Source organism: Vicugna pacos, chromosome 11 (genome assembly GCF_048564905.1).
Source record: "Vicugna pacos chromosome 11, VicPac4, whole genome shotgun sequence".
NCBI classification, from domain to species: Eukaryota; Metazoa; Chordata; class Mammalia; order Artiodactyla; family Camelidae; genus Vicugna; species Vicugna pacos.
In genome coordinates this window covers 80,243,327-80,256,453 of record NC_132997.1, presented here as the reverse complement: position 1 = coordinate 80,256,453, position 13,127 = coordinate 80,243,327, and the positions used below count along the sequence as shown (strand labels likewise).

General features: G+C 45.1%; 1 protein-coding gene and 1 pseudogene across 1 annotated transcript in view; one reads left to right on the top strand and one right to left on the bottom strand.

Annotated features, from left to right (window-relative positions):
- Positions 1 to 13,127, bottom strand: part of SORCS3 (sortilin related VPS10 domain containing receptor 3) — a 560,208-nt gene that overhangs the window by 341,013 nt on the left and 206,068 nt on the right. The gene's annotated exons all lie outside the window — the stretch shown is intronic.
- On the top strand, positions 1,890 to 2,730 carry LOC140699837 (C1q-related factor pseudogene; annotated as a pseudogene).

The following is a 13,127-nucleotide window of genomic DNA, read 5'->3' as shown; positions in this document are numbered from 1 at the left end:
AATCCAAAACTTTCCCAGGATAATGGCATATTCACCCTGTGTCTGTTCTGTCTAGTTTGATACAACCATCTGCTTTGCATCACACACCTCGTGGAAGTAAGATGACTTTGGAATGGGAGAGAAGTAGAAAGAAACACAGAATCACTTCCTGGCTATGCATTTTGTATTTTAAGGAGAACCTTTTCTCCTAAGCCTTAATACCCTGCAAGCATTTTAAAAGATGACCATTAACATATTTTCTGATCCTAACAAAATTAAAATGCATAAAGATAACTTTAAAAGCCCTTCTGAGCGCTTAAGACCATATTACCAGGAGGATCACCTTCACAATAGGGTCTCTGGAATAGAAAGGAAAGTTTTGAACATCTTTAAAGTGCTTCTTGTGCACTTGAAACACAAGTGTGTATGCCCTCAGAAATCTATGTCTCCCTAGCAGGGTAAACTGAAATCTGCTGTCCGTGAGGTCTTTGTTGATATGATCCTGATAAAGGCAACACTTGTGGTTCAAGAATGTCCAGTAAAGAGACCCTGTTGACATAGGAGACAGCAGTGCCCTTGGCTGAGCCTAGGAGCATCCATTAGGGGACATAGAGACAATGCTTCTTGCATGGGTGAGCAGCAGCTCAGACCCCTTTCATCATCCTGGCTTTGGAGCAGAGATCAGCCTGTTTGCTGTATCCCCTGCCCCTGGCATGGTGCCTGGCATTTGGCGGATTCTCGGGAACTCTTGGTTAAAATACTGACTTGGAAATTTACTACTAGTCCACCCACAACCTCCTGACTTCCTACCAACTTCAGTGAAGCAGAAGACATGGAATGAGAAAACAATCTACAAACAAGAAATGCAAGGGATGCTCTGGGCAAAGTAACTAGTGTAGGTCTACTATAATTGGTAGCAAGCATCCGTGGAGGGAATGTGGAGGAAGAAAGAAAAGTTAGAAAGGCACATGGACCAGATTATGGAGAGCTTTGCTGATGGGCACCTTCTTTCCCCACCAAATTGCTACCTATAGGAGTTCAATACTTCTTTTTGGAAATATCTTCTTTTCCTTACACCCGAACGTTCTATGAAGTGTGATGGATTTGGTACCCACATTACTTCTCAAAAAAATCACCTCCTGGCTATAACCGATGGAAACTGGTCCCTCTTTTCTAAGACCAACCTATTACATACATATCATACAGTATCACCTGATTATTCTTCCTAACTTCTATTTCTAATCTTCCTACACCCAACTCAAAACTTTCAACAGCTCCCCAAAGTTTGTTGACTCATTCCTTAACATGCTATCCAAAGCCCACATCCTTATCTCCTTTCTGGACTTTACAGTATTTTATTTAAAGGTCTCTCATAGAAAATACTGATTTTTACATCACAGATCCTCGATGTTATGTTGGATTGCTTTTTATCACCTGTTAGGTCTTATTTATCTTTTTATCTCCTCCAGCAGAACCCAGCAGGTGGTAGTCCCTCCATGTCTGAGGACTGAATTAAAGAATTAATTACATGATCAAGGCATACTTAGGCTAAATATTTCTTCTCTTTTCTAAAGATCTGTATCATCTGCAGAACTACAAACGAAGCTTATGGGCTAAGTCCTACTGAACATGTTTGAATTGGCCTGCCAAAAAGGATTTAAAAATTTGACCTTGAGGGAGGCGCGAGGCAGGAGCGGGCGGCTGGGCTCGGCAGCGCAACCAGCGCAGCGTGGCGCCCCGGGCCCGGCCCCATGCCCTCAGCCCTGCTGGACCGCCCTTGAGCGCGGGCGCCCCGCCCGCGCCCCCCGCCCGCCCGCACCATTGCCCCGACGGCGCGGCCGGGAGGCCCGGCGCTCCCCAGGCTCCGCGCCGGCCGGAAGACGCTGTTGGCGGCCGCCGCGGGCGTGGTGATGCTGCTGGTGCTGGTGGTGCTCATTCCCGTGCTGGTGAGCTCGGGCGGCCCAGATGGCCACTATGAAATGCTGGGCACCTGCCGCATGGTGTGCGACCCCTACCCCGCGCGGGGCCCCGGCGCCAGCGCGCAGCCCGACGGCGGCGACACCCTGAGCGAGCAGCGTGGCGCGCCCCCGCCCTCCACGCTGGTGCAGGGCCCCCAGGGGAAGCCGGGCCGCACAGGCAAGCCCGGCCCTCCCGGGGACCCGGGTCCTCCGGGCCCTGTGGGGCCACCCGGCGAGAAGGGTGAGCCGGGTAAGACCGGCCCTCCCGGGCTGCCGGGCGCGGGGGGCAGCGGCGCCATCAGCACGGCTACCTACACCACGGTGCCGCGCGTGGCTTTCTACGCCGGCCTCAAGAACCCTCACGAGGGTTACGAGGTGCTCAAGTTCGACGACGTGGTCACCAACCTAGGCAACAACTACGACGCGACCAGCGGCAAGTTTACGTGCAACATTCCCGGCACCTACTTTTTCACCTACCACGTTCTCATGCGCGGCGGCGACGGCACCAGTATGTGGGCGGACCTCTGCAAGAACGGCCAGGTGCGGGACCGCGCCATTGCCCAGGACGCAGACCAGAACTACGACTATGCCAGCAACAGCGTGATCCTGCACCTGGACGCGGGCGACGAGGTCTTCATCAAGCTCGACGGAGGCAAAGCGCACGGCGGCAATAGCAACAAATACAGCACGTTCTCCGGCTTCATCATCTATTCGGATTGAGCTCCCCGCGACCCCTCCATCCCCTGTCCCCTACGGGGTTCCTCTCCCGGCGGGGCAGAGAATGCCGCGTCCCCCGCCACCCCCTCGCTGCCCGTCGCGGTTGCAGGCCCTCCCGGCTATGACGCCTCCGGCCCGCCCTCGCCACAGCCTGGGCCGCAGCTAGCCCTCCCGCCGGCTCGCCGCAGAGCCGGGGCCATCGCGCCCTTCCCGGTCCCCGGGAGGTGGTGTTGACCACGTCCGCTCCATCCGGCCCGCGCTGTATATTTGTACAATAGGATTGTTTATTGCCCACCCTGCCGGCCAGCCCACCCCAGCTTGGGGAGAGGTCGCTCCCCGCTCCATGCGCTGCCCACCTGATCTGGAGTGGTGCTGCCGGGGGGAGGGGTGGGTTGGGGGCTGGGTAGCTTCCCAGCACTCCCTACAGCCCCAGCCCGGCTGCACCCCCTCTGACCAAAGCTATAATAAAAACACTTCCACCCCCCCCAAAAAAAATTTGACCTTGAATCCAGAAGGGATACAGGTGCTCCTGTTGACCACAGGCCCCACCCCTCTCTATTAGCTGTCCTGCTTTACCCATTCGTTCTCCTCTGTATATTTGATTCTGCAATCCATGACATCAAGTTTATACACACTTGAATCATAATACAACTAAATGTCATTGGGTATTCACTTGCGCCAGAACTTGTAGGGACTTTTCATACAATCTGATAGTCAACGTAAGGGCCTGGTGTTATGCATTTAATGGTTCAGTGGGGTTAGCATTATGTTCAACTGGACAGTTGGATCTACAAGAGTGGAGAGGCTGGCCGTCCCTGTGGTTTGCACACAGAAGGAACTGAAGGTGTAGTTACTGGCTGCCCAAAGGAAAGGTGCCATGCCTTCTTTAAAAAGTTTGAGAAAGTGTGGGAAAGGTGGACTATTATTCTCAGGGGCCACTCTAACCAACCCACCTCCCGGTCTCCTCAGAGGAAAAGTTGAGCTACCCCAATCTGGCTCCCTAAGACTTAAGAAACTCCAAGTAAAAAGATGCCTGCCTCCTTGCAGAGCCTGGAAACGCTTAGTAGGACCACCAATAAGAAACAATGTTCCCCAGAGAGTTCAGCCCCCGTTGGATGCTTTGTGCAATATCCCTGCAAGGCTTGACCCAAAGAGCCATTTTTCTTTGCTCAGACTCTCCATGAAGCTTTTTATGATGCTAATAAATGAGGTAAAGTCTACAATTTTGCCTTTAAAAATACATATTTCAGAGTTTTCTTTATCTTCCCTTCATTGCTGGCGAATCCCTCACAGTCTTCCCATAGCCTTTGCGCAAAGACACTTAATCTTCTCATCTAATGACACTGTCTACGGAAAGAAGCCGCTGTGTCTCCATTCACCAATAGCCAGATCAATCATGTGTCTCTAAGAAAATGAAGTCATACCAAGCTGGTTTTTACCATTACTGAGGGGTGTCATTAAGACCTCGGAGACTCCTTCTGCCGCCAAGTTCTGATAGCTTGTGATTAATTAGGTCGCTCTTTCCCATAGACATCCTCTCTGTCTCCACTGTCAAACCCCTTCATCCCAGCATGGAGACTCCTGGGCTCCCCAGACTCGGTGGCAGCTTAAATGAGGTCCAGGAAACCTCCCCACACCCACTTCTCTGCTCTGGAAAAGAAAAATGAAGCTCCTACCTTGTCTGCTGGGAACTAACCAACAGATGGCACAGCCACCTGTAACCTTAAAATGTGTGCCCTTCCTCCCTGCGATTCTGTGATGTCGCTCTCCTGAGGACCACAACGCTTTCCTCTATATTTCACTGTAAATCAGCAGAATTCTCTTTGAAGTGGAAGAGAAGGGTCAAGAGGGGAAACACAAGAGTGACAATGAAATAGTGAATTAGCATTCTTTTTTCCGAGTCCAAATGTTCACTGGCCTTTATGATATCTGCAAAGATTCTCTCACCCCAAGCTGTGGCTGGGAGAGGGCAGGGGATGGGGTGATTGGAACAGGCAGCTATTATAGGCAGCTCTGATATGGGACTGGGCAGCACCCAGGAAATACAAGAATCACAAAGTTTGTTATGGGCAAGGGAGTTGCCATCTGGATGCTTCTTCCCTAAAAAACAAGGTTGGGTCAAATCCAGGAACATGTTTCCCAAAGGCTTTCTCTCCTTAGGCTTCAGTGGATTGATTTGCAAAATGATTCTGCAGAATTCTGCAGTTCTAGGAGGTCATGCTCTGTCCCTGTCACAAACAATGAGGCCGTATTTATCAGGATTTTCCTTCAAAACTTAATCATTCTGGGGATATTTGCTTCATAAGCTGATGCTCTGATAGTCATTTCTCCTTCCTCATTCCCAATACTAAGTTCTGTTTTAAGAGTGTCTGAAGCCAGGATGTTTCTTTTGACCAAGGACGTAGTCACCCTATCATCATGTATCAAAGCCAAACAAACAAACAAAAAAGTGATTTGGGAAACACTTTTATAATAAATCTGGGCATTTCAGAAACAGTCAGATTGAGAATAAAGTAGAGGGAGGAAGTGAATCAGGTGAATCTCTATCCACAATTTGTTGCAAAAGAAAATTCAGATTTTTCCTCTGTTCTACAAAACCAGAGTACTGATCAGTGACAGTGATCTGCTAAAACTCTTCAAAGGAGAATCTACAATTTTCAAAGGGGAATCTACCTTCCAAGTTTCACTATGCATCCACTGTGCGTCCACTGTACGTCACCTCTGATTTCAGATCCCATTTGGAAATTTACTTTTTTCCCCGTGGGAAACAGAGATGTCTGCTGACTGCTGAAGACACAAAGAGATTTTATCCCATTAAATACACATAAAAAGGATATGGATTCCTTACAGTGAGTATTGATGCTCCCATTTTACCAGTGGGGAAAACTGAGCACAGCAAGTGAGGTGGCTTGGCCAAGGTCACAGGGTGAGTTAGGGATGGAGGTGGATGTAGCATCCAGGTCTGCTGACAGCCTGCATTCCATGGTCTTTGGCTGTGCTACTCCGTCTGGGTTTTGGTTTTCAACCATCAGTAGATCTGAGACAGGATGGAAGGGGGCAGGGCACAGCCATTCAAGGAATGCTACAGCAATTAACATCAAAATGGTGAAATATTCAACCCCTAGTAGGCCTTGAGACTCAGGATGATGACAGATTTAATTTCTAGCAGATCTTGAGCTTCATTATACGCCCGTTGTAATACATTAACATGGTGAATAACACGCCAACAGGCACCATGGCAGTCCCAAGGCTAGCCACAAAAGGTCAAAGAGTGGGAAATGGCCAACGTCCTGGGAATCCCAGCCCCTTCCCCACGCTACTTAGACTGGTCCTTCCACTTACTGGCATATGAAGCCACCAAGCCCATAAAAACCAGCAACACGGCGCCTCGCGGCTGCCCTTCTCTCTCCCTCTTCAGAGATGGCCGACATTCTGTCTATGAAATGTGTACCTACTTTTGATCTGAGCACCCAACCCCCACACCTCGTGGCCTTTCTCTTGCCTTTTGGTGTATCTCTCTGAATAAATCTACCTTCACTCAACTGTGGCTCGCTCTTGAATTCTTTCCTGCGTGAATTCAAAGACCCACACTTGGTGGGGCACCTCCCAGGGGCACAACCGAGACCTGGGGCACAGCCCTTCTCATCCCCCACATCCATTTTCCTGCATCAGATCAAAGCTTCTGCCTTTATAGCTGTCAATGTAGGTACTTACCTATATTCAAATATAAACAATTGAAAAGTGAACACTGCCCATCCTTCCATTCTCAATATGAAGTTGTTTGGTCTGTTACTCTTTTCTCTTCTAAAAGAATTCTCTTTATTCAAGGAAAAAGGCTCAGACTCTGTCTGCCTGTCGTAGGTTCCCTCCCAAGCTTGGTCTTTGCAACTGAATATTTCCATTTAAATGCTCCATCAATTCAATCAAAATGTTAATATTTCTGATTACAAAGTATTGCTCTATGCATTTTTAACGTGTTCCTTTCCCACTGCTTTCCCCCAGCAGAGCGCAGAGTCCACAAACAGGCAGGTCATTTTGGTTTAAAAGGGAAAAATTTACATAGCACAATGCTATAGTAATTGATCAGGAGAAATATTTCAGGAGATTAAACGACAATCTATATGCCCTCACACCTATTCACGGCTCTTTTGTGTGCTGCACACAGTTATCGCACAGTCGCTAAAACTCCGTGTGTTTATAATGATCAGGGGGACCAGTAACCTGGCAGCTATCCTTTTAAATCTGCCTTAAAAATGGGTTTGGGGATGTTATTAAGGAATGTACTCTTTTTTCCTACTTTGCTGCATAAATGATGCTGAAGTTAGGGCAAATAAATAATCATGGTTTTAACTTCAAGGCATTATCTCTCAGACTACAGAGATTATATATTTTATCAAGTCAGACACAGAGAACCATCTCTGGAATTTTAAAATATTAATCTCTTTCTCGTCTGTATGTAGTGTGACAAACGTGTGGGTTTGAAATCCAATTGTGGTTCACACTGTGACATTCTGCGTGTAATGGGAGATCCGCTTAGGAATGACCCCATCACTGGGAGCCACCTCCCTGCCTATCTGCATTATAATATTACAGAGCAAAGCAGGGAGGCCAGGCTGGGGGAAAGCAGGATTTCTAATAAGAATAAGAGGCTGGAGAATATGCTTAAATGTCCTAAAAGAATGCTTTCTCCCCATGGGGAGTGGGGGTCGGTGGGGGAGGGCTTCTAGAGGCATCAGGGGAGGAAGTGACACCCAACATGATAGGGTGTTGGAGGTATCAAGGAAGCCCCTGACCCCGAAATGCTTTTCCCACCTGCTCTGACAAGTCTTTTAACACAAAGCAAAGCCTTTTATCCTGTAATTGGCATCAAAGGCATGTATCACTGGAAGGCAGACCACAGTGATAAACTCAACACCACCTAACAGATTTTGACTGAGGAAAGGAAAGGCAGAGAGCAGGGAGCAGCCAAATGGGAGGAAAAGAGGTCCCACAGAGAAAAGGAGTGTTCAGGGAAGATAAACTTGTCTGATATTTTTTCTCTGTGTTGCCACAAGAAAAAGATAATGACAGCGTGTGTTGGTACATATCAAAGGTCTCTCACAACTCCCATCACATTTTATTTCAGCTGTTGGTTCATTTAGGTCACATGTGTCATTAAGTATCTAATAATGAAGTTGGGCTACAAGGAATACAAGGAGAGAATGCATACTCGCTGCCTGCTGGGAACTCACAGCCTGGCTGGGGAGGCAGACATATACAATAGGCGTGTGAAAAAATGCTCAATATCATGAAATGTAAATCAAAACTACAACAAAGTATCACCTCACGCCAGTCAGAATGGCCATCTTTAAAAAGTCCACACACAAGACATGCTGGAGAGGGTGTGGAGAAAAGGGAACCCTCCTACACTGTTGGTGGGAATGTAGTTTAGTGCAGCCACTATGGAAAACAGTATGGAGATTCCTTAAAGAAAAAAAAAAAAGACTTACCATAGGATCCAGCAATCCCACTCCTGGGCACATATGCGGAGGGAACTCTAATGGAAAAAACACATGCACCCCAATATTCATAGCAGCAATATTTACAATAGCCAAGACACAGGAGCAACCTAAATGTCCATAGACAGGTGACTGAATAAAGAAGTTCTGGTATATTTATACAATGGAATACTAGTCAGCCATAAAAAAGAATGAAATAATGCCATTTACTGTAATGTAGATGGACCTGGAGATCGTCATTCTAAGGGAAGTAAGCCAGAAAGAGAAAGAAAAATACCATATGATATCACTTATATGTGGAATCTTAAAAAAAGACACAAATGAACTTATTTACAAAACAGAAACAGACTCACAGACATAGAAAATAAACTTATGGCTACGAGGGGAAAAGGTAGTGGGAGGCATGGAGGGATAAATTGGGAGTTCGGAATTTGCAAACACTAACTACTATATATAAAATAAACAACAAGGTCCTGCTGTATACCACAGGGAACTACATTCAATACCCTGTAATAGCCTGTAACAAAAAGGAATATGAAAAGGAATATATATATATTATGTATATTATATATATATATATCACTATCACTATGCTGTACTCCAGAAATTAACACAACATTGTAAACCAACTACACTTTAATTGAAAAATAAAAAAGTACAGATGAAAGTTTGAGGAAGTGAATGCAGGGAGGAAGTGAATCCAGGGTGGTTTGGGCCCCGGGGAGAAGGGTTAGAGCTGTGGACTCCTCACCTGTCCCAAGGCATGTAACACAGAGACTACAGAAGACGTTCAAAGTCATAATGTTAATGACATTATGTTTTGAAACTGGAAAATTGTAGCTAAGGGTACAGCAAGGACATCCTATGTGGCACCTGACCCCTTCTCAGGAAATTTTCTTCCTATCTCCCTGTATAACGAGCCTTCCTCTCCTCACTTCGCCTGGTTTCTGCTCCTCACATAGCATTCCTTTGTAAGTCCTTGCCTTGAAATTATTTGTGTATATCCTTTCTTTATTTGATTCTAAGCCCTTTGAAAGCACGGCCAGATTCTCACTTGTTTATCCCCAGTGCCCAGTCCAGATCTCTACACACAAGACTTGAAGGAATAAATGACAGTAAGCTAAAGTAATAGTGGTGGGAAATTATATTTATTGAACATCTTTTATGGGTCAAATACCTTTGCATTGACAACTGACTTACTTAATCCTCATAAAATTTATGATAATGCAAATATTAGCCACTCTATATAAAATAGATTAAAAAAAATTTCTTCTGTATAGTACAGGAAACTATATTCAATATTTTATAATAACTTTTCATAAAAAAGAATATGAAAACAAATCTATGTATGTATATACATGACTGGGACACTGCTGTACACCAGAAATTGACACACTGTAACTGACTATAATTCAATGAAAAAAACAAGTTGTGATAAAATTGTCTTCATTTTCCAGTAGAGGAGGTAAGTTCTGAGAAGTAAATAAAACTGTTCAAGGTCACATGGGTCAGTATAGGTTGGAAACTGCGGCTGGACATTGAAAGATGGAGAAAATGAAACAGGCAAAGAAAGGAATGAAGGAAGAGACATTTTAGGGGCAACAATAACGTGGGAAACTACAGGGCAAGCTGGATGGTGGGGGGTGGACTAGCTGAAGCAGGGGTTATAGTTACTGAGAAATAGTAGGTGTTATGAATCAAACAGGCAGACCTGGACCAGGATGTGGTGTGCATGTTGTATGTGAGCATGTAGCTGCAGTGCAGAGTTGTGTGGCATGTGTAAAAGGTACACATTCTACAGTCAACAAGGGTCAGAGCCATGAAAAGCTCTGTCCAACCCTCCTAACCTCCAACTCAAGCTCTTTCTTTTATATCAAACCAAGGTATTATTTTCTAAATAGACCAGAAGGTCTTTTGGAGTCTCTGGTATAGTGCCCATAGAAACAGACCTTTAACTGACATATAATTTCTGTGCTTCTACAGATTAATTTGAAGAGTATATAACTATAAAATATTTTGGAACCTGATTTGCTTTGTTAATAGCTAGAAGAAAACACAGAAATCCAAAGAGAAAGGGTAACATTATGAACATAAGCACCACTCAGTGATCGCCAGGAAAATCAACGCCTGTAATTAACGTCGGATGATAACGTTTCGCAGGACAAACCGGCTACAAGAGGAGATGATTCCAATCCTTAGAGGACAATCCCTTTAGGAATGTTTACTGCCCTTAGTGACTTAAAACAGTTGAAGTCACAGCCCCTCTTTGTCAGCTGACTTTGCTGTTTTTCTCAAGAAATGGCAGGTCTAACATCCAGGCCAAGGTGAGAAATGTGATTTGTTACTTATTGGCATTTGACCTTGATGCAAGGAGTAATACCGACTTATGGAGAGGAACGACACAGTTCCCAAACTCCCAGATAAACTTGAGGAGCCTGTGGCTTGGGTTTGACAGTGTTATGTGAAAAACAGCCATTTTCTTTTTACTACTTGAGTCAATTGAGCCATTCTAAGGCTTTCCCATCAGTATCATGGTGTCTAGAGATTCAAAAACACTCATAATTCTGTCCACTGTAAAGCTCTGCCTTGACCATCAGCCTGGCACTTACTCACTCAGACAGGCATGCAGGTTTTACAATGTAGAAACATTTCTAATATGCATCATTGCGCTCATGAGACCACCTCTATTTTTTCATGGACATGGGCAGGCCAGCGGCAATAACTAACTAGGATTTTCATTAGAGCAGCTGGGTCTCAGCCACAGTTTATAGATTTAAATGTCTTCAGCACTTCAGAACTGGACCTGAAACTTCGGAGGTTCATTTTAGGCAAACACTGATTTGAAACTTAAGCAGGTCAACGGCTTCTAGTAATAATAATGATCATTTTTTAAAAGTTTACTAAGTTCCAGGAACTGTGCTAAGCACTTGACAAACTTTAATTAATGTAATCATCAATTAATTTACAAGGTGGACCCAACCATTGTGCCCTGTTCTGAAGATGGGAGAATTGAAGTTAAGAGGAGTAATTTGTCCAAGGTCACACAGCTATTTAGTGGTACAGCCAGGATTTGAACTCAAAATTGACTCTTCATGGAAACCACTATTGTGAAACCAAAGTGCAAATAATGGTAGATGTGCCAAGGTAGCATCCTTGATCCAATGCACATCCCAAAATAGAAGACAGGGTATAATTTTCTTGATTGATCAAACACACCTGGCTTGAAAAAAAAAATCTACCTGTTGGCAAACATTCATCAAGCATCTGTTCTGAGCAAAGCACTGCGTATGCAGAAAGCTTATTTCCTGCCTTTGAAGAAGATAGTCTTTTCAGGAAGTTAAGACATGTGACTTGAGGAGTTGAGGAAAGGAAAGACATCGTGCACTCAAACAAAAACACAAATGCAGCGGACATAAGGGTGTGAGAAGACTGGAGAAAGGATGTGATCAGAGAGGGGGATTTCAGAGTTCACAAGATGATCAGTAAGGCAGTTCCAAATGATGGTGAGGACCAGGATTCAGTGATGTTGGTAGGCAGCTGAAAAAGAGAGCTAAGACTTGGAGGTTACAGTACTGAAGGTGTCTTCTAATATGGATGGAGAAGTCATCCCATGGGATATTGAAGAACATGATGATACAGAGAGTTGTAAGCCGAGGACATGCTAAGGAACATGGCTAGGTGAACTTGAGGTTAGATACTACAACCAGAAGGCACAGCAGTGAGCAGAACAGGAGTTGCCCTCCATCATGACACCTGCACAGAGCTGGACTATACAGTAGCCATTCCTAACTTCGTCCATCCCAATGACATAGAAGGTTTGCTTTCATTTATTAAGAAATCTACCTCTTAGGAGTTTTCAGAAGGTCTCCATTGTTTCGATGAACCAAAACTTTGGTGAACTAGTCAGTCGAGAAAAATCAGGACGTACAGGTGACAAATATTGGAAAGGGACCAGTATACACAATTCAGGAGGTCATCAGATCTTTAAAATGTTTCCCTTAACAGTTAGAATAGCTCTGGGGGCTATTCCTAACGTCAACCAGAACAGCCTTGTGTGCTAGAGACGAGACAGCAAAGGGGAAACGGAGGGAAAAGAGAAACTCAGCTGAATGTATGTGCCTCTTGGTGGCAGATCTCAATGGCCGGTGTCTACAGCCAAACCAGGGACTATGTGAAAATGCCTGGTATTCTGTCAGTGATCAAAATGCGTGAGTGTGACCAAGTCCTCTCAAAGGAGGGAGCAAAGGAAGCAAACAAGATAAGCGCACAGTATTCTCACTCCAATTAACGTGCTTTCTTTGCTTGGCCTTGTTCAGGATAAGCTCCCTTTGCCGGGTTAGCCTTACCCCGGCAGTGAATTTTTAATGCAAATCAACTGTCTGACAGTATTTGTATTACAATAATAACCTGGAAAAACTTGTTTAATATCGGAAGACTTAGTGGAGCAGATGAATAGTTCCAACACGATATCCACGGGATAGAAATTCAATTAGAAACTGCACGTAGAGCTGGAGAGAGGGAGTTATTGTTCCACACGTACCACAGGGCCCTTTGCCGGAGCCCAGCTATTAGCTGAACTGGTTGAGAAATTCTGTTTTCCTTTATGGCAATCTGTTAGCTTGTAGAAAGTTAAATTAATAAAAAACACCAGGCTGCCTCTGCGGTGGGAGAGCAGAATGAGACCAAGGGCTAGTCGCATATTTTATAATTATGGATTAAGTGCATCATGCCATGCAAATTAAAGATATGCCACAATTATAATAAAAATGAGCAACTGTGCATCTGCAAACAGTGCTTGTCTGACTACAGCATCGGAAAGGGAACGCTGGGGCTCTACCTCCAAAAGGCAATTGTTTCTGCTATTAAAAAAAAAAAAAAAAAAGAGGACGAGGAAACAAGTTCTCTCGCACACTTTTCTCCTGAATAGGCAGGACAGTACTTCTTGGGAAGACAGGCGGTAAGAGCCACGTGCGGC